Raw genomic sequence first — 23,452 nt, forward strand, 5'->3', positions numbered from 1 at the left:
ATCTAACAGTCATATACTTTAAAAAACATTTGCCATATTGTTTTCAACTCCTTTTTCGAATGTATTTTGCAGAATCAGCACGGAAAGAGAGACAGAAAGACATTTCTGCTGTGCAGCCTTTACACTTTCTCAGCTAATTTTCAGCCTTGCAGGCATTCTCCTGCGCTGAGGTTTGAGCTGTAACGCATGTGCTTGGCAGTCATCTCATTTCTCTGTTTGAGTCCAGATGTTGCTTTGGCTGATGCACAGCACACTTGTCAAATGAAACCTAGTGATGTTTAAGTGGCAATTAGTCTCTTTGTGCTCAAGTGTATCTACACACTTGAATGTGCACAGACACACATACTCAAGCAGAAATCTGCCAACAAATCTGCATTTGCCAGGAGGTAATCATTTCCATGTTGCGCTATAAGAACTCAGCAGCTTTTTCTTTGCAAGTGTCTGCAAACATATGCAAATTGAAGCAATATTGCAAAGGTTGCAATTTAAAAGACCTGTAGTAGGACTGTTTGGTATAAAACCCTATCTTGGAATCTTGGAAGGAAACACAGCAGACTTTGCACCTGGTATGTGGTTAAATTACTTGTGCTATAAGTCCAATTTTTATTTAATCTCATAACATTTGATCAGTCGATCAATACTTTTGCTTTTCTTTTAAAAATAATGCCAGCAGTTGCTAAAACTTGAATTTTGTTGGCAATCCTGTGGAAAAGTTTGGGAGGGAAAGGAGTGGCAAAAGGAAAAGGGTGGAAACACTGGGTAGGAGGGGTGGTGCAGTGGCTGGGAGGGGCTGCTGGAGCTGACATTCCAAGTCCTCAGCCCTATTTAGGCTTGTAATATTTTCTTCATGTCCACACGGACACTGGTCATAAAATTGTCTTTTGACTTATTGCTTTATTACTGGGATATTTTTCATACTCAGATCAGGTAACTGCAGATCAGGCGAGCTTGATTCTGACCCTCACTAGTGAATAATCACTGCTTTTCCTGCTTATACTGGAAATTACTCACGTTGAAACAAAGCATCCACTGTGGTTATTTTTCTCCATCTGTGGTCTGACCTCTGATCTTCAGCAAATAAATCAGCTCTTATTAATCCCCAATTGAAAGAATCATGTCCAAAATATTGCCACAGCATGTTTATGTATGAATTGTCTATTTGTCACAACACTGAGAACACGTGGAGAAAAAAAGAGTGATCCCTGGGGCACTTTTATGGCTCCTGGTTTTATAAGACAAGGGTGGAATGGTAGAGGTGAGGGGGAGTCAGTGAGCTTTAACAGGCACTTGGGGTTTGATAGCTGCTGAGGAGCTACTTGAGGAGTTGTGTCATTTTACAGCTTGTGTTATAGAGGCGCACGGCTAAGTTGCATCCAAGACCTCAGCTGTGTAACAGACTGGCTGGGCTGTGAGTCACGCAAGTGATGCTTTTCTCCTGTTATATGGGGAAAAGTGGGAGCTGGGTGGTGGATATAGTGTGAGTGTGAAAACCTAAATAAACCCACTGTAGGTTTCAGGAAGGGAAATACTACAAACACCTGTTACCTGGGTGTGAAGTGCCAAAAACCAATTAGATAGAATTTAGGAAATGGGAATTTGAGTATTCCCCTGTAAACTCTGGGAATCATCTTTTTATAGAGGGAAAAAAATCTATGAATGTAATCTTTGGAAAGCTATGAGCTATGAGGGACCATAACTGATAAAGGAAGCAAATCTTTCTCTGTCGTTACATCAAAGGGTGAAAAAGAGTAAAAAAAAACACTTGATGTGAGAGAAGCTTAAAGGTTTGATGATTACTCTCTTGATTACCTAACAAAATGCAACACTTTCACTTAGCACTTACTTGTCTGAGTAGTAAATCTGTTTGTTTGTTCCGAGTACACGTCTGAGGCTTGAAAACAAATCTTCCCCTCATTTGATTTCATCTATTTGGAGAAGCTCTTTTAGTCTTGTTAGCCTTGTTAATATGAGTGCATTAAGACTGTATGACAGGTGAATGATCGCTGGTCCCAGTACACAAACCAGATGTCCTAAATGTAAGTTTAAGGTCAGAGGTTAATGTACTGCTAGAGGCAATACAAAACAGCGTTCTATATGTGGGATTTTATAGGATTGCCACTGGATCCCAGGAACAGAAATTTATCAGATGATTTGTCTCAGTTTCCTGATTTATATGCTCAAAATGTTATTTAGATCTAATAATTAAGATGCCACATGGATCAACAGCTTATTCATACATCAATTATGATGTTTATCTAAAAGTTTGCTAGGAAACTATTCCAGCAGTAAAAAAAAAAATCCTTTTAAAATCTCAGTTATTAGATTGATTGTGTTTGACTAATGCCTCATATTAAAATAAAAATAAAGACATATACAAATAAAGGGCAAGCATCTGTTGGTAATTACTGACCATGTAGCAGTGGCCTTGATGAGAAAGAACACTTTTCTCACTGCCTCTAAAGAAAAATCAGCGTATGCCAGAGAAAATTATCAGTGGCTGTGTCCCTTGAGTTCTGCAGCTCTACATGCAGACCACCTGAATAGCTGTGAAATGCTGACCTGATCAGGCCTTCCTGTTTCCCTTTGTGTGAGCATGCATGGCTCAGTGCAAAGCAAGCACAGAGATGCTACGTGTTGGGCTTGCTTCAAGTCCTGCAGTCAACCAACTGTGTTGAGACAGATTGGACTTTTGTTTGGAACTGACATGTCGGGCCGTCTGCGTCTTGCCAAGTAGCCTTCAGAGACGAGGAGGGAAAGGAACTGCTCAGTAAGCCTGTCTCATCTCAGCATCCACCCGCTCAGCCCCGCTTTCCGGCCGGGGCTTTTAATTGTGTCTCTAGGTGAAGTGGTAGCGGCCCAGCAGTGGGGAGCTGACACCTATGTGTGATGTGAATAGGACCACACACCGCAATTACATGCTTTCAAACACACACACACACATTCACACAAATACTAATATGTATGAAGTACAATCACAGTTATAGGGATTAGACATGACTAATTTGGGATATTTAATGTCCACAGAAGTCCCTGGCACATACTAAGCTTCACCTAATCATGACGCTTACACGGAGGCAGATACCGCTCCAATCCAAAATGATGTCATTGCTCAGATATTTTGAGACTACTTCAGCGTTTCATGTTTAGGATAGTGTGTATATAAGCAGAGCCAGAAATACTCAAGTTGCCTCCACCTTCAGAAGGCTATCCCATAACAGTGATGTCACCAAGTCTTCCTCACACCAATCTGAAAATTGTCTCTTTTTTTCCAGTACTGACTCAGGCTGACCACAGTCTGGCCAGCTTCCTGTCTGACCATCAGCAAACACAGAGAGACGGGTAGTAAACATAGGGGCATCCACCTGTTAACAGTGCCAAATCACACAGCCAAAAACAGCAGGGGAGACAGGATCAGCTCCTAATGGAGATATGTGCATGTTATAGGGTTCAGGCTGAACTGTATTTTTACACCATGATAGAAAACCTTTGTTCCAGTTTCACGCTTCTCTTTCTGTAATGTCAATGACAACCATTTAACCATGGAATACAGTTGTGGTGAATAAAATTACTAATAGTAGCCTCTCCAAAACACACAAAGATTGGCACAGCTCGCAGTTTTTTTAGCATTAGGCTCAAACTCACGATCTTTGAGCCCGTCTCCAGTTGTCAGCTGTGTTACGTGACGTTCGACCACCTAGGTAAATTTATCTTATGCGTGTGCATGCAGCCGACCGGCCATCGTGTTTATGTAGCAGTAATTTGTAGACAGGTGGGATGAAGGCCTGTTGTTTTGCTTAACCTCCTCTGTGGTAATTCAGAACCCAGCTAACTAGACCTTACTTAACCCCCTGACTTTAGCCCCAATCAACACATGGATATTAGCCGCCATGTACCCCTACTTTTGTGTATCTGAGAACTGGTTTGTAGTAAAAACCTGTCAAAATATCCCACTGTCATTTCTCTTCAGCAACAGCAACAAGAGCTCTACAGTAATTTCCAGAAATCTGTCGAAATTGCTTAAGTCTTAAATTATGTATAATTGGTCCCTGCATTAGGTTACTGGGGGTAGCCCCCAATCATGTGGTTGTAAGCAAAAAGGGCTCTAGTCACTTCCAGCTGGTTAATAGCCAAGTGACTGCTTACTAGCATCTCGCCAGTTGCTGAAGGTTAGCATAGATGAGTATTAGCTTGATGTAAAGTAAATTTACCTAAATGGCAGTGGCCCTTAAACCCAGCTCGTCGACTGTGAACAATTTCAGTCATTGTATAATCCTGACTTGTGCTACTTCTCAGTTTCTCTTCTGTGACAGCTTCCTCCTTCATCTTTCCTCGGCGAATTAACTTGCTTGAATTTCTTCTTTGCTAGAGAACGTTTTGTGGATGTTCTTACTACTTCCTCCTAACTGAACCCCCCCTTGCCCACATAAGCAGCATACGCTATGTCAGTATTATCTTTTTAGTACCTGGCTCACCTGTAACCTGAACTCACTAAAAAGCAGTGATAACAGGCTTCTCTGCATGGGGTCACACCGCATTAGGGTGAAACAGACTCTTTCTTTGTGCTTTACCAGTGAAGTTTAGGACCACGGCTAATCATGGGGGTGAAAGCGTACACCGTGCCAAATCAGCTCCAGCCAGGCCAGCTAAATTTATCTCAAACTTATTAACTTTGCTCAAGGCACAAATTGAAACCAGCTCGGGTGCTCACGCTCCAGAGGTGCCGAGTGTGAGAAGTGACAGTATGATTTACAGGGGGAGCCCTGCCACAGATGCTGCAGAAAGGGGGAAGGATGGAGTGATCACTGATCAGGGAAAACCCAAAGCTGAATTAAACTCATTTTGATGGCATCATTGTGAACACCAAGAGGTGGTGCCGCCATATGAATATTACTACTTAAATCTGCATTAGCAGGAAACCACCGGGCATCATCACATGAAATGAAATGCCAATTAAAATGCCACCTATATCTTTTGAAGCCCTTTAATCAATTTTCTAATTTACTTTTCAATTTATCAATTTATCAAATTATCATGGCTGTTCTCCTTTCGCTTTATTGTTTTTATGGTGAAGTTGTATTGGCAATGATGCTGACAATAATTAATATACATACATATAAAAGTTGTGATTATCATGAATGCTCTTATTGTCCTCTTATTTTTAGTATTACTTCTACTGAGACTTCACGCTATATGTCTGATGGCGTCAATAGGAAATCCTTTTAAATCCCCTCTTGTTCAAATGATTTAGTTGAAGTCAGATAGCGTCTGTGGGTGTGTGGTTCTGTGGATGCATGCCTGCCTGCATGCTCATCCCTCCCCTTTTTCTGGGCTTTGTTAGGCCAGGTGTGCCTGTTCTCAGTGCAGTGCCCGGGGAGCCGTGAGAACGCAATCGCTGGGCCTTCTCTCCCTCCTCTATCTGATTTATTTCAGCCTCTATGGCATTTCAGCAAACAAAAGTCCCGCTCAGTATTGATCTGGATCTTTCCCATTTCCTCACTCTGCTCCCTTTGTTTTGCTCAGGTCTAGGATGGCTGCTTTAAATCAGACCCTCTTGACGTTTGCTTAATGTCTAATTAGCCATGGGTGGGCATGGCCTTTGATTATAGGAAGTGCCTGGGGGTGGGGCTGCAAAGACGGCTGAATTTTGACAAAACACTACAGACTGATCAATCATGCCCTGACACATTGTTTTGTCTTTAATTTTAGAGTGCTTGGTTTAGGGATATGTCCTCCTGGTCACCCTCTCCTGATTTCCTCTCACCAGCCCATGTGCCACTTTTCTTGGACCATGATGCGTGTCTCAAGATCCACTTACACTGACTCCAGGCTGTGCTGTGACTGACTCATCAATCTAAAATTCACTCAGTTGATACTGATAACTAAACCTCATTATTAGTATCACAGTTGTTTGTATCTGATCTTAGGCAAATATGTCCCCCATCATAAATGCTACTGAAGGACATTATTTCTGTAGCTGGTGGATTGTGATAAGGACAAAAGCAAGTTTAATTTATTCAATACAGCACCAAATCACAACAACAGTTGCCTCAAGGTGCTTTATATTGTAAGGTAGACCTACCATGCATCTTGTTTTGCTAAGAGGTTTGGATCGGGAGTATTAAAAATACAGCTTTCTCACTCAGGCTCCACAAGCCTTCAAGGCTTTCCCCTCTATCCCAAACACTGGCCAGATGGCCGGAAAGTTGACTTTATTTAAATCTGGTAATTCCGGCTCCTTCCCTACCCCTCCCCACCCCCCACAACACTCCACTCCCACCGCTCCTCCACTCCTTTGCCTTTCTATCTTCTCTCTGAAGATCACAGCAGTGGTGTGTCAGTGGGTAGCAGCTTCAGCTTAGCGTGGACATGCTAGAATGACACGGCGATGATATGGATTACGGTTTAATTCACACACAGAGAGAGCGCTGAAAGGAGCGCAACAATAAAATTAAAGTCAGTTTAACAGAGAAATGTACTAAAATAATTATCTCAGGATGCACAGAGTTTTATTTTCCCTCCAAATGTTTAATTTGACCTATTTTGCTCATTATACTGTGGATACCGAAGAGGTAAAAAACAGCATTTTTTTTTAAAAAAGTGGGCAAAACATTGTAAATGGTGACAAATTTGCATCTATTATAATGTGCATACTGTACATAGCAAATACTTTTTGGCATGGACACCTCCCACTTTGGCAACTGTCACACTTTGTCTGTTAGATATCATTACTGCACCTGCCTCTCATTGTCTGTTTAAACTGTCATCCCACCTGCAGTCCTCACTACAGTGGCTACCTGTCATCTAGCTTTTCACCTTTGACCGAGATGCCACGCTGACAGAGTAATGGCACTTATTACAGCCTTCATTAAACTGAAGGTCATAGGTCAACAAGCAGGCCACGGGACATCAGGCTGTCATTAAGGCTAATTGCTTGCTTGTGATCGTCCTCTGTCCCACAAAAGATTCTGTTTGGTCTTCATGACTATATTGTTTCATTACATTTCCATCAGAATCAAATTATAAATGACTGCTACAGAAATATTTGAAAAGATCAGATCTGTGGAACATAAAGTAATCATAAAGATCTATGTCACTCTTTCATTACTCCCTACCATAGCAGGTCTGCCTTTAAGCAGCCCATTTTCTGAAAAGAGAGTACTCCACTCCACCAGTCCTCTACTGTGTGTCCATCTGAGAAGGAAACTGAATATAAATCCCCAACAATGGGCAGAGTGCCGGGGGAATAGGTCGAAACGGCCATTTAACAGGTGCACCTTCGTGGCCTCCGAACAGTTCCCACACATATCACCGAGACTGGTGGCCTGCCCTAGAGAGTACCCCTGAATCACCATCCAAGATCAAGTAGCGATCAATTAATGGGAGAACAAGGTATCCGCTGGGGGGATGTCCAGTGTCCCACCCACCCCTGCTTTGACTCATAGAAGTGCCCATTTGCAACCCTATCTGTGTGGTTGCTCCATGTCAATGAGTGTGTGGCTGGAAGGACGGAGATATTATCGGGGTGACTGTGAGAACCGACACTGGCATTTTCACCGGGCTGACCTTTGTTTGCGTGAGCGAGGGCTGATTGGCGAAACTGTGATGAGGTCACCTGGCACAGCAGCTGGGGGTCCCATATCTATTGTTTACCTGAAACACAGGGATGAGAACTAGGGAGGGGTGACAAATAGACTCCCTGGCTTTGTGAGCACACATTAGACAGGCGACTTCACAAAGGTTTGTGGCCATTGTAGCCAGACTACATGGGAAATTGTATTTTTCTCTTACATAACATCAGTTGAACACTTGCAGTTAACTATTTGGAGTTTTAATTGTATTTGACATTCCTTTCCTATCTGTTTAAAGTAAAAAAAAAAAAAACTGTGTTTGCTCATGAGCTGTTACCGATAGGCCAGCATTGATCAGTGAGTGTGACTGTGCTAATTGCATTCTTGTTCCTGAGCAAATATACTTAATCCCAGTCGCTGATAAAGTCACGAAAGCAAGTCTTACGCTGAAAACACAAAATGAAGGCAGTGACAATACACGAGGAAGCCTATAACTCCTATTGAAGACTCGATAACCTTGATAATACACGGCGGGTACAGAGCACCTCCTTATTCCTAGAATCCTCTTGTTATGTAAACATATACCTGTGTTCATACCTGTAGATTTTTCAGTTCACTCCCAGAATCCAAGTTTATATCCATATTGTGGCTTTTCTTTTTAAGGCTGGGAATGTGGTAAAAAGTTATTCATAGCTTTTCCAACCTTAGCAGCTCCCAGGTGGCAGCACAGCCACCTCTGAAAGCCCAGGCAGTGAATAAAGCTGTAAGTTATAAACAGCCTTATATAACTTCACACCCTCAAATATCACTGGAACATTTTTCTTTTTTTAACTTTTGGGTAACCAGTGAGCCTCATTAATGCAATGATTGATGGCTAAACTGTTCTCTCAAATAACCTTTAAAAAAGGGAGTAAAATCACAGTATTTATGCTAACACTGTTATATATAAGGACGCACAGTAAATATATTGCATGTTCTGTATAAAATATCCTATATGATATTTATAAGATGCATCAGTCCCGTTTCAATATTGTAGTTATTTGAATTCACGTCATTGTGAAGAGTCCCCATGCAATATGAGTCCGCTTTCCCCCTCTGATTAAATGGATCCTATACTTCCCAGCACTCTGCGTTTTTCTTTCTTTTCACCACCAACAGACCACGGAGTGACTGACAACTAACCTGCATTTACTGTGACCAGACAACCTCAGCAAACTAGCTTATAATCACTAGTATCAGGCAAAGTAGGAAGATGGAACAGCCGACAGAGGAACACCCCCTAACACACACACACACACACACACATACACATATCTGATTTGTCCATTGCCCTATAAGACCAAAGGAGAATTGCACAAAGAATTAGTAAACAAGGGAGGTCTCCAGATTCTTAGGGGTTTCCTTTTGTGTTCCCTAGACAAATTAATTTAGCACCTCTGTTACAAAGCTGTTACTATGGCAGTTATCATAACTGCTACGTAATCACAACTGGAGGATGTCCAAAAACCCCAAGAGTTACATGTTAGGCTCTGCAGGCCACAGCTAGAAAGTTACATATTAAAGTTCATGGCAGCAGTTTGAAAAAAAAGAAAAGAAGACTGAACAACTGAACAACCCTTTTTGGTTAGAAGGGTTGCAACAAACAAATTCCGGAATAATGTACTTTGAATAGACAGGAACAAAGTGGAGATGTTTAGCCATAACACATAGTGACACATTTGGCGAAAACCAGACGCAGCATATCAACACAAACAGCGCATATCAGCTGTCAAGTACGGCGGTGGAGGCGTGGTGATTTGGGCTTGTTTTACAGCCACAGATCATGGACTAAATTTGGTTGTGCAAGAGGACTAAGACACTCGTAAATCAATAACAAATGGCTGAAAAAAATAACCAAGGTGTTAGTGTTAGGCTCAATCAAGGTCCAGAGCTCAAATAAAATGATTTGGGGAGGACCTTAAGAAGGCCGTGCAAAAATAAATCCCTGCAACCCTCAATGAACTGAAGCAACATTGTTAAGAACAGTGGGCTAAGATTCCTCTATTGAGGGAGAGACTGATCAGTATACATAAAACAGTTACTTCAGGTTAGTGCTGCTAAGAGTGTTTCTACATGACTCTAAATCATGGAGTTTTGTATACATATATATATATATATATATGTGTGTGTGTGTGTGTGTGTGTGTGTGTGTGTGTGTGTGTGTGTGTGTGTGTGTGTGTGTGAAACAATCAGTGTTCTCAACAGTTCAGCCCAGGTTTGATGCAAACGCCTGTGGAACCTTTTATGCAACCAGGCGTCCAGGACTTATAAAAATATTTTGCTTTCCACCCTTTTGAGCCTTTTAGCCCTTGCTAGAGGAAAAGTCTTAGCTCCAAAATACCCACACCGAAGAATCAAAAATCCACAGGGTCAAATGTCCTGAGTAGGCCATTTACCAAGTTTGTTCCACAAGCAGGATGCTCACACACAGACTGGCTCCATCCTCCCAGTCCTGCAGAAACATATGAAAACAGGAACAAATCCCAGCACGAAGGCTAGCACCAGTGGTCCGGAATATAAGAGGGTGTGTTAGTGTAGGGACACTGTAGATCACCCAAGTAGATTAGCGTCAGTGCTACAGGGCCTTGTGAAAATCTCTCTTTAATTGGCAAGGGAATTTAATTTGACTCATGCACTGTGAGAGACCAGTGCTCATTATTGCTGCCCAGTTAAAGCATAAACAGAGGTCTCAGCTGGTCTGCACTAAGTGGTACCAATGATCAGATAGCAGCCCCTTGGTTTGAGAGGCTGTATTAGGCTAAATAAGTCACAATAATGCACATTCATTTGAAAGCCACCATTGTAAAATGTGATGAAAGTGAGAGCAAGTATAAGTTTAAATGTAAATAATTTCAAATATAGAGTTTGACTGAATCATTAATGATCAGATATAAATGTAAAAAAACATCCTGAGTGGCTTCCTCCCAGTTTTAACCTGAAAGAATGTTATCAGCAGGATAAGGGGGAGTGCATTTGTTTCTGTCTGTCCACCTGCAGTGGGAAAAACCGATCCCTCAGTGCTCCCAGTGTGACTTTAAGTACTTTCAATGAACAAGAGTTAAGATTGGTTACTAATTTGACAAAATTGAGGCCAGTGAGCAGCATGACACAGCAGGCTCTGACCCTGTGGTTAGTAGCAATCATGCTGAGTTTGCCCACAGGCAGATGAAAGGGTCACAAGGGAAGATGTAGGTTGCTTCTGGAGACTGTGGCGGAGCCAACCACCCACCCTTGGGCCCCGTAGGGGTGGAGGAATGAAGGCCCAATAATCCAGGATCCATTAAAGTGTGACTGATGCCATTCTTTTTGGATCTTATGACTGGATATCTTGCCTGTGGCAGGGACAGACAGACCCACAGCAGGCTGCGAGCAATCCAGATTATAGCTGTCAGACACTGACTTCACTGTGGAATCTACTTCGCAGCCAAATTAATTTTTCCATTTCACTAATGGGTGATCTCAGTTTATACCAGTAACATATTTAATATGACAGCTTGTAAGAACTGCAAATGAAAGTCAAACTTGGAAGCTCAAACTAAATATCGACACACCCTGCTATGAGCTAAAAGGCATTTTTTGTATGATTTTGTTCTGTGTGTGTGTCTGGGTGTGCGTATATTACATTCCTACATTCCTATATTACATTTATTTGGAATAGCCGTCGAATGAAACAATGTGCAATACATTTTAAAAGCGTAAAACATTCTTGAGCTTTTGCTTGTGATATGATTAAAGCTACAACAGTGGGCCAGGTGACCTCAGGTTTGGCCTAAATTAAGAAATGATGGACTCATATTAAAGTTAATCACAAGTTTGTACAAGAACTGGAATGAAGCCACTTAAAGTGGATGAAAACGAAGGCCTATTATTGCTTTTTTCTTTCTGTAGCTTGAGTTAATTTTTGTCTGTTTGTGAAATGAAATAAGAGATTCAATATATTCATGGGTCCACAGTGATATTTTTCAATTATTATTCAGCACGACTGCAAATCTTTGTTTCTACTTGGTAGTTTGACCCACATAATCATATAACAGACTATTATTTTATTATGTCTCCACTTTTAAGAGAGCACAGAACTTTGGGATCTCTTTAAGTAGCTCTACAGTTTCATCCTTGTAAGCCATGATAAAGGGGTTTTCACTCCCCAAATCCTGTTTAAGCCAAACTGTGCTAACTTGCCCTGAAGATCACTTCAAGCAGTGAGGCCACAGGGTCCACTTTATCCCCAGACACTCAGTAGACATGTCTTCTTAATGGTTAATGTCTCCACCTGTGGTGCTCCTGACTGTTGCTCAGATCCTGGTTATATTGATTGGTGGCAACTGGGGAGAGCTCCTCCAGGCTATGGCATTTACTTGGGGTTGTGACACCTTTTACCAGAGGTGTGGTAACCCACTGCTCTGAGGTTAACCCACTGTGAACTGCAAAGCGTAGACTCTAATTTGCTGACTATAGAATACAGTCAGCCACATTAGTATTTTAAGCAAGCGTATTGTGACGACATACATAATGAGTACAACAGGCTATGACATACAAGAGAAAAGTCTCTTAGATAGTTTTAACACTTGAAGGCAAAACTCTTGTATTCTGATCACGACATTAGGTGGTGACCCCTGTGACCCCAGACCCTGGGAGATCTAGCTGTAACCAAGGGAACTGACGAAATGATGAGAACCTTAGAGAAACCCAGTCTGAGAGTTGAAGCCAGTGGTGTAGATAATGCTAATTAACAGTCATGCAGTGAAACAAAATGGCTTAATTGTACTGGATTCATCTCGTGCTGAGCCACAAAGGCTAGGGGGAGGTTACGCTTCTAAACGTAGATTATTGTAATCCCTCAGTAATTACTGAGCCACATCTTCTCATGGGAGCAGTGGGGCACACAAGGGGAGTGGACTTTGCATTTTTATTCATTATGGCAGCCAATGATGATGACAAACTGATACAAGTAAAAGTTTCCCAAGAAGCTGCACAAAATTCATTGCATGTCACTAAAATCATGCATATTTATGTGGTCCATACAGAGCTGCCTGAGGCGGCAGACAACTATGAAAGTCCATGTCAACAGAGCTGAAAGCTTTGACTGGTTTATGAGACCTTGTTGTATCTCAGAAAGAGCTATAATGTGTTTTATAAGGCTTCCCCATGCCACAATGGCCTTCGTTTTTTAGCCTTTTCAGAGCCTTGAAAATGTTACGCTTCTATTCTCCCTCTGAAGCCACAGAAAGCACACTTGGCCAAGCTGGCCCTTTCTGGCTTTTGACAGGAAGCTCATGATTTTAAATGTACGGCTCATGCATAATGAATAAGCCTAAACAGGATGTGAGGGCAGTGCATCGAGAGAGCACCTGGGCCAAACAAAGATGCCCTTTCTGCCATGGGATTTGTGCCCTGGTACCCGCTGTCACCAGCACCCTGCTCACACCCAGCTGCGAAGCATTCAAGCTCACCATGCACATTCATCTCGTCAAAGTTGACTCCAAAAAGTGACACTGTCCACTCAGACATAAAGACCTCTTTATGGGGTTATTAATGATAGGCTGAAAGCTGCAGACAAATGTTTTGGAAACAAGTTTGCTACTGTGTGTGGGTTTTGCTTTGTTTTAATGCACGATGCCCTGGTAAGGATGCATTTTAGTGGTATGGAGGAGCAATATTGTGGGTGTTGAATTTTTAAGCGGTTAGGCGGCACATCAAATTGTCATACTGTGTCTAAAGTCCGGGATCTGCTTCGATACAGAAGTATTCACCCAACCTTACATCAACAACTGCAGGGATATCTTGCAATTATTCCAGACCTTTACTGACAAGAGATTGACAAAATTAATCTTGGACTTGACCCCTGCACATGACACAATCTTGTCTGGTCTTGTTCTGTAGACAATGCAAATGAGGCTGAAAGGAATAATTAGCATCGTCTGGGATTTCATTTACCCTCAGTCTGAACAGATGATAAATGCTTAATATATTCCATCTAAAAGACAAAAAAAAAAAGTCCTGGTAGCTATAAACATGACCACACAACAACAAATTATCTGTGAGCATGTGAGCGTCTGTGTGCATTTGTGTGTGTATGTGCAGGGCCAGCCGACTTGGCATAGAATGACTCAGTGGCATTGTTGCAGTGTGTGCAGCCTCAAGCATGGCAAGATTTATGCCGACGGGGGTGTGTTGGAATCCAGGCTCTCTCATCCAGCCCAGCTGCATAGAGAACAAAACCAAAGGCCCAGCTGCAGATATTAGCATGGGCAGCCTCTCTCTCCCTGCCTTTGTCTCCCTCTCTCTCTGTCTCTCTCTCTGTCTCTCTCTCTTGCTTTTGCAGTCCATGTGTCCCCGTCCCACAAGTCTGTCACATGCCCACAGGGCTTTTGTGCCTGACTGTTGTTATGGTAATGTTTCAGCCCACAAGGGATGAAGAAAAAGGAGAGATGTTAAAAGTTGATTGCAGACAAAATTGAAAGAGAGAAAACCAATAGGAAACAAAGAGAGGACAAAATATAAAAGAATTCTTAATTAATTATTGAGTTCCTCTCAGAAAGTCAAGTCAGTCTTTCCAAACAAAAGAGCTAGCACACTAGCATTAATGCTCACATGCACGCACATACACACAGCCACAGTCCCATATGGAATGCAAACAACCCTGTCTTGTTTAACTTACATGAGGACTGGCTGGGCTTGTTTAAGGGTAAATATAATTTAATTTGAATACATTATGTAGTTGTCCAGAGTTCCCTGATCTTTTATGTTGCAAGCCTCCTGTGTGGTTTAATATATGCAGAGTTTAATTACAAAAGAAAATTATTAATTGAAAATAATCACAAGAATAATAATTTATTCAGTGTTTCCCTTTGACTTGGAGACAGGAGACCCCAGCAGAATCATGCTCATGGAGAGTGGCTATCTCCCTTAACCTGGTAAAAATAAGAGAAAGTGATAACGGAAAAGAAGAGCATGGAGAAAGTTTAAACAAAATCACGATGAACATTTGACAGATTACTGGATTCAGTAACTGGAGATGAGCAACAAGTGGCTCAGGTGGACATATTGAGAAAGGTACATGGAAAGAGAGTAAAGGAAAGAGGGTAGAGCAGATATTTGTATAAGGAATGCAACAGTGGCATACGTATCAGATAGCACTAGCTAAGAGATCTAGAGAAAAGTTGTCTAAATACAAACCAAGTAGCAAAGATACATGACAGGCTGTGATGACCTTTTCCCTACTGAAACCTAAACATTACCAGTGGAAAAAAAAAGAGGAGAATGGAAACATAACTGTATTTTATTTTCTTACATTTCATAGCTTTGTGACAGAGTCCAGCATGTGCGATTAAAGCACAGAAATTGTAAAAAGGCCTGAAAAGGTTAGCGTCAGCCAGAATTGTACAAAGTAAAGAAATGCACAGCAGCTATTATTATCATTCCCACCTTTCCAGGGTGTTTTCATATAGCGTCAAATACCATGATTGCAGTGGAACTTCACACGATATGTGTGTGCGTGCATATTTGAGGGTCTCCTTCAGGTCTGGAAGCTCTCATTGCAGTTCCCCAAAGTCTGTAGCCTAACCGTTGCATTCAGCAATGCTGAAGAGCAAGAGAATCTTAGATAGACAAGCTATCTAGCAGTTAAAGCAATACAGTTCAAACAGAATAACTGCTACTGTTATAGAGCTGTAGGTTTGACAGCTCAGTTGTCTACCTTGCAAAGATTAGACAGATGGTTGAGCATGTCCCCTAAAAAATAAATAAATACATAAACTAACCAAATAACCAACACTATATAAAATGCTGAATTATTTATATTTAGTTTAAAAACTTCAATTATAGAACATGAAACAAGCAGCTTACCATCAACTCCAGCACTTCTGTCAACACCAGTGTGCAAAAGTATGTGGTGCAATAAACACGCTCAAGCTGAGATATGTTCTTTTTTTGTTTTTCAAACAGAAAAGAATTGATTCAGACTGTTCTACATTAATTAATACTTCTGTGGATGCATATATTCTGACTGTTTTTTTCTAGCTAACCACTTTGCCCTAGTGTACAGTAGTCAGATATTTAAACCTGAGGAAGAGAATTAGATTAAGTAATTGTGTGTGTCACTCACTGGCTGTTTATTGACCTTAGATAAGCCACAGGGACAGCGTGAAATTCATGTTTTAAAAGCATACATTTGCTGAAATCCATCTCCTAATTCAGAGGTATTTATCTGTTGGCGTCAGCGAGGGACACTTAAGTCTTGTGGGGCAATGTTTGTCAAAATAAATTTTTCCACGCTTGGCTAGTGGAGAGTGACAAGTGTGTATTTAATAAACTCTGATTTGTTTACCAGCTGAGCACTTACACTGACAGGCTCACGGAGCAATGACAACTTGAACAGTGAAATGCATGTTGAGATGCAGCGTTACTCTCAGTGTTTACCCAGGATGTCCATTATAGTCTGTGGCGTGGGCCGAATTTTGACTTTCACGGTATAGCATGTGCCGTGTTTTCGTTGTTACTAAAAAAAAATGAATTGAAATTAATTAATTTTACTTTTTACTTTTCTTAAAAGTATCAAAGTACATTACATAATTGCTCATCTGAGAGCGCGACTTTTCTTTAGATTTTAAATATTAACACAAAAACCAGGCCAAACAGACTGTGCTGTAGGAACATGTACAGGTAGAAAAGCCTGACAGCTCATCACTGCCTTTGTTTCACGTTGAAGATCAGCTGGAGCGGCATGAACTCCGGGTTCTTCTCTGTTGTCTGTGCAAATGTTTACAAAGAGTCGATATTGTGTTAGCAGTATGATGTAGTTGTTTCTGTCCTGGATGCAGTTTTTGCACTTTACCATCGCCCTGTTGTTCTTTGGGTCAATAAAAATAAAAGTAATGCCCATGTCTCAGCTATTCACAAACTGCAAGTGCGTCTAAAACGACACGTTTAATGGCAAGGCAAGGCAAGGCAAGTTTATTTGTATAGCACAATTCAATAACAAGGTGATTCAAAGTGCTTTACAGAGACATTAGAAACAAGAACAAATAAAAAGCATGATTTAAAATTGATTAAAACAAGCAAATAAACTAACTAACTAATTAACAAACAAACAAACAAACAAACAAACAAACAAACAAACAAACAAACAAACAAAACAGTATATAAAATCAAAACAGATAAAATCAGAACAGTAGATAAAATCAGTAGTTAAATGTAAGTTTTGAAATTTAAGCTTAAAGTGTGGATTTGGTGCTTTATTCAAATGCAGCTGAGAACAGGTGAGTCTTCAACCTGGATTTAAATAAACTGAGTGTTTCAGCTGATCTGAGGCTTTCTGGGAGTTTGTTCCAGATATAAGGAGCATAAAAGCTGAATGCAGCTTCTCCGTGTCTGGTTCTGACTCTGGGAACTGATAAAAGACCGGATCCAGATGACCTGAGGGATCTGGATGGTTCATACTGGGTCAGGAGGTCATTGATGTATTTTGGTCCTAAACCATTCAGAGCTTTATAGGCCAGCATCAGAACTTTAAAGTCTATCCTCTGACGGACAGGCAGCCAGTGTAAGGACCTCAGAGCTGGACTGATGTGGTCCACTTTTTTGGTCTTAGTGAGGACTCGAGCAGCAGAGTTCTGAATGAGCTGTAGTTGTCTGACTGATTTTTTAGGTAGACCTGTAAAGATGCTGTTACAGTAATCAAGCCTACTAAAGATGAATGCATGGACTAGTTTTTCCAGGTCCTGTTGAGACATCAGATCTTTTATCCTTGATATATTCTTGAGGTGATAGTAAGCTGACTTTGTTATTGTCTTAATGTGTTTTTCTAAGTTTAGGTCTGCATCCATCACTACACCCAAATTTCTCGCCTGGTTTGTGGTTTTTAGATGTATAGATTGAAGTTCTCTGGTGACCTGTAATCGTTTTTCTTTGGCGCCAAAGACTATTACCTCAGTTTTGTTTTTGTTTAGCTGGAGAAAATTGTGGCACAACCAGTCATTGATTTCCTCAATGCATTTACCAAGAGCCTGTACAGGGCCTCGGTCTCCTGGTGACATTGTGATATATATTTGTGTGTCATCTGCATAGCTGTGATAGTTTATTTTGTTGTTGTTTATAATCTGTGCCAGTGGGAGCATGTAGATGTTAAACAGAAGGGGTCCCAAGATGGAACCTTGGGGAACTCCACATGTGATACTTGTCTGCTCAGATGTGAAGTTACCTATTGATACAAAGTATTTCCTGTTTTCTACGTATGTTTTGAACCAGTTTAGTACAGTTCCTGAAAGACCTGCCCAGTTCTCCAGTCGTTTGAGTAATATGTTGTGGTCAACTGTATCAAATGCTGCACTGAGATCCAGTAAAACTAGGACTGACATTTTTCCACTGTCTGTATTCAGACATATGTCATTAAACACTTTGGTCAGAGCGGTTTCAGTGCTGTGGTTCTGTCTAAAACCTGACTGGAAGGCATCGTAGCAATTATTCTGTTTTAAGAAGTAACTGAGCTGTTGAGAAACTGCTTTTTCAATGCTTCTCTTTTTTTTTTTGCTCTATTGGCCGATCATGCAGATAACTTAAGAACCTTTGTAACGCAAGATTTAATGACATAATTGTAACTGCAAAGTGATTACTAAATTTAGAACAACTAGATTTAGGACAATAAAACATCAGATTACTGTGTTACAGAAAAATGTAATGTGATTATAGTAAACTATTACACTCAACACTGTTCACCTCATCAGTCAAGCAAGATGCATGAAACTAATGCAATACCCAGCTTATCTGACATAGTGCTGGAAGTTGGTTTTATATTAATAGTATCCTCCCTTCTCCTTTGGTGCGCGGTGATATAATCCTGATGTTGGACTTTGCTCTTACTGCTGGTCTTTAGACTCTTAGCCCATAACAGGAATCTCTTTAAGTGGTGCACAGAACTGATAAGAAATCAGGCAATAGTGGTCTCCCATCACTAATGACTCTGTGGAATAACACCTGAAACTTTGAGGGCAAACCATTTTTGGTGTCTATGATAAGCCACCATGATATAGGCAATATATATATCAATGTAGATATCATACATATTGCAATGCAAGTTGTAATTCTTTTAAATCTTTGATTTAATTGGTCTATTTTCTCCTCTTTGCCACTGAAGTGAGTCCAGTAGTTGCCGGAGAAAATGGGGAAATGTTCCTCCAGCCTCTTCCCAGTACTGCTCATCAATGGTTTTTGTTTTGTATATACCTAATGAAGAAACAGTTTAACCTTATATGCAAAGAGAAGGGGATTTTTTACATCCACGTGTAGGAAGCCATTGTGTATGTTTTGGTGTTGATTTTGTTGCTTGGTAACAATTGTGAAGGAACCTGTATTACATTAGATAGCACAGTCTCACTGTGTAAAAGGTCATTTTTGTCAAAGCCATCAAAAGTAGTTTCAGTGAATATGCATAGCTTTGTGGTGAATATGCATAGCTTTGTGGTGCATACGACAATAAATTAGGAATCAGGATTATAGGGATTCAAACTTGAACTAAATTCTTTTTTTTATCAACAAAGGTAGATTAAATGAAAATAAAAATAACATCTCAATGATGACAAATGCAAGTTTGACCTACAAAGCATAGCTCAAAACAAATAAAATCCAAAAACATATGGAGGAGTGACCATTAAAATGCCCTTTCACTCAGGAGGACAGTCAAACAGGAGGAGATTTACTGCTCTAATCAAAGCCCTGCCGGCTGCTGGAAATCGACCGTGAATGACGTCATCAACCTGTCCTCACACTGATGGTTTGATTTATAAAGTATGTGGGATGCTTGGGCATGGAAAAAAAAGAAAAGCGCTTTCACAGTCATAAACAGAATGTGCAGCGTGAAATCTTTGGCCCTTTGTCTTTGTGTTTGTCCTGCTTTCCATCAGTCTTTGTGAGTTTCAGACAAAGTTAGAAGCTCCTTCAGCGATTACTTCTCTCATATAAAGACCATTCATAAAGTTGTTTTGTGTATTGCGAACAGGGAACACAGATGTAGGTCAACTTCACTGAACCTCATTAAATTGCTCTTGTTAATTAGAGCTAGAGCCAAAGTCTTTGCAATAAAGCACAACTTAAGAAGTCCTGCCTTTGAAAAAAGTCACGTTGGCTACAGGGCTTTTGGTTCCACATGGTACCTTCTTGTACCACAACACGAAGCATTAAGTTTCCATGTTGGTAAACATCACATTTGACAAAAGGCCTCAGTATGTAATAACCAGTGTTATCTTTACTGTGATCATCAGGAAAGGAGTTTATGTTGAGATGTGTTGCTAACAATTATATGTCAAAGCATTTCAGCTGATTTTGTGGAGTAACTTAAAAGTAATGGAAAATATATTGACTCAAATATTCTTCTTCATGAAGTAAGTGAAGTGATGTATTAGATTTTACAAAAGTAATAAGAAGTATTGTATACATCCAGTAGCGACCGGAACACTGGTGACGACCGTGCCCGTGCATCATTAAACACAGTCTTAACACCTTTGTGTCATAATATATAGTGTGTGGTTAGTTTGCAAAAACAGTCAAGCTCTCAGTTTTAATAAACAGCTTCGTTCCTGGAGGATAGTCCTGACAAATTCTTGACCCTGCCTTTTTGCCAAATTACCTTTTGGAAATTCATTTTTCAGATGTCAAATAAAGCTAAGCCTCCCGTTTCAACTAATGAGAAAACTTGTGCGAGGCATATAATATCCTCAAATTTAAAGTGCTTTTTCAAACATTCGGCGCACAAATCCAACATGTCTGGAAATATCCTGATGCGATGTTGAATGGAATGTAAACAGATAACCTTTTTTATGGGATTGTGCACTGGATTGAGAACAAGCTAAACGTTAGCCAGTTTTTCCCTCATAGAAATATTTTCATTGCTATCCATGATATTTAGAAACTCTGAGCAGACATTATTTAGATTTTAGGCTGCTTAATGTGGCAATATGGAAAGGGTTCAAAACATGAAATCATGTCAAATCTAATCCAGTCAGTTTGAGCTGATGTCTTTGGCTCTGTGTGATACTGTGTAATAACAGTATCAAACAGAACATTAATAACAACAATAGGACAATAAATTAATGAATGAAACATATCATCACATAAAATTATATAGAGCTGAATACTGAGATAAAACCTCTCGCTGCTTCTTGTAATTTTGTTGCAGGATGAGTCTAATTATGACAAATATGATATTATGAATCGCATTGTTTCATGTAAAAAGATACTTCAAATGTCTACAGAAGTGTAAAACACTGAGGCAAGAAAAACTTGCCTTGGTGTGTGATTGGGTTCTCAACAATGATTGTGCTCTGAATGGCTTCACAAAGCCCAGAGCCGGTTTGTTTAAACCAAATTAATCCAAGCGTCGAGGCAGGACACTGAAATTGCAGGCCTCCTGAAAGGTGATCTGGCAGCAGAACCACAGTCTAAGTACTGAAGTTTACATAGAATAAATAAAAATAATGAAGAACAAAATAACAGTGCTGAGTGCCAAATAACCATGCATTTATCTTGTTCAGTCATGAGAGATTTTTTATTTCTTTTTCTTTTTTTTTTTCATTATAAATTTATCACATGTGTGCGTTACCATTTTTAAAAAAAATTTAAGTAGAAAACTTTTCTAACATTTCTAAAATAAGCCTTGAAAGAAAGAAAGAAACGAGTAAATAATTCAACCGATCAAATATAAGTGCTGTAAACATAAAAAAAAATAAGACAGAGTAAAATATATACTTGAAAACAAAAAAAGAAAAGAAAACGCGAGATTTTTTTTTATTATTGGTGTGACTTCACTCTTTGTTCATTAGACGATTAGGCATGACAACCTTGTCCTACACGTCTGCAACAGCGGTGTGGTAATCAGCAATGTCTGTGCACACCACAGTATGGATTTCAGACCTGGACTGCTGAGGACTTCCATGACTCACATGTGGTGCAGAACACCTCTGCCAGGCCTGTCAGATCCTGTTCCAGACAACTGCTGCTTAAATGAATCCTGATTGGCTATTTGGACAGGGAAGTGTGCAAAAGGTTGACGTGTGAGAGATTGAATCACTGTCGCGCCCCTATTTCACACTGTGGAGAGAAACACTAAGGGAAAAAAATACAATCCATAAGCTACATGAAATCCAATATTTCTGTGGTAACCTTTTTTTTAATCAGCACATAGATTCAATATTAATCTTTGTTTCTATCAAGAATTATTATGACATTTTGATATGATCTATGCTACTGAAGGCCTGGAAATTGGCCTGGTATGAATGTTTTAACTATTAGGTCTGGTGCATGATTTATCACTTTTGACATAATGACTTCATCTCAGTTTTCCCAGAGTTTTTTGTCTACTAGGTGTCAGTCAACAAACCACATATATTCAGGAGCAGTTTGTGTAATACATTCTGAAAATAACAACAATTTCTCAGTTTCAGAATCAGAAAGAATTTATTTATCCCCAAGAGGCAAATAAGATACAACAGAGTAGCATGACGTTGAAGATAAGGACGGGCATAAACAGGCAATAAGAATGAGATAATAAATACACAGAATATACAGTGCATACACAGTTTTAAAATTACACTATAAAACTGTAAGAGCAGTTTTATAGCATGGCAAATGTAGGGGATAAATGAATCTGACTTATTTAGCTTGAAGTTGAGGATAATAAACCTGATCTGTTCTCTTTCAGATTGCTGTCAGTTCAACAGTTTTGCATAGTAGCCATAAGAAAAATGACCTTCTAGCCAGGTCTTGAAATTTGCTAAATAGGACCAGAGATAGACAACAACACATGACATTTTAAAATGTGTTCCTATTTAATTGTGAAACACAATGATTCAACACATAGCAGAACCACTTTTAGCTGCAATAACATTCTGTTCTGTTCTTTCGGTCTTACATTCTTGGACCAAGTGTAACCACATAATTTCCTCAGTGATTAATAAAGTATTCTGATTCATTTTGTTCTAGATTCCCTGGTGTTCTTGAAATCCTTGTCCTGTTGCATGAATGTAATTTCGACCAAGCTTTCACTGTTGGCCAGATTTGACCCCAGAAAATTTTGGTGAACACTTAAGTTCCGCAAAATGCCGCAGTCCCGTGGCAGCAGTCCAAACCCAAATCCCCCCACTGTGCTTGATAGTTGGTGTGAAGTGTTTGTGATGATTTCACCAAACGTGGCTCTTTTGCATTATTCTCACCAAAGAACATTCCTCTTGAAGTCTTGCAGTTTGTTCAGATGAAACTTGCTTTCAAACTTAGCCATACTTCCATGTTCCTTTTATATAGAAGAAGCTTCCTTCTGGCAAACTTTACAAACATAGTTGTTCAGTCTTTTAATGCAAATGTCAAAGTTCTAATGCATTTAACATGCTGAGGTTCATGGAGTCTGAGATGTACCACTTGGATTTTTTTTCTGAGTATTGCATGGTCTGACCTTTGCCTGAAATTTGCCAAATCTGCTTGTGAATATCTTTTGTTGCTGTTGGGCACCAACAGTTACATCTGTAAGATCATTGCATTTGCCTCTTTTCCTTGGCATTGTGTTAATCACCTAATTATGAGTTAACCTTACTGTCGTGTTCAGGTCAAGTGATTATCAGGAACTAGGTGCTCTAACTAATTTTTCACACAGTGCTTCTGCATTCCAGCTTAATTCTTATTAAATAAATAATGACGCAGTGTAATATGTCAGGTTTTGTTATTTGCGGTAGTTGTCAAATTCTAAGACCTGATAAGGAGTAGATTTTTTTTATTATGTCTTGACATTTAAAACTACAATAAACCTTCATTAAATATAATCTACTGTCATGGTTTGCTGTGTGGCAGGCAGGAGAAGGACCCAA

This window comes from Diplotaxodon limnothrissa, linkage group LG4 (genome assembly GCF_057381915.1).
Source record: "Diplotaxodon limnothrissa isolate DT_005_m linkage group LG4, D_limnothrissa_male_GT1.1, whole genome shotgun sequence".
Lineage (NCBI taxonomy): Eukaryota > Metazoa > Chordata > Actinopteri > Cichliformes > Cichlidae > Diplotaxodon > Diplotaxodon limnothrissa.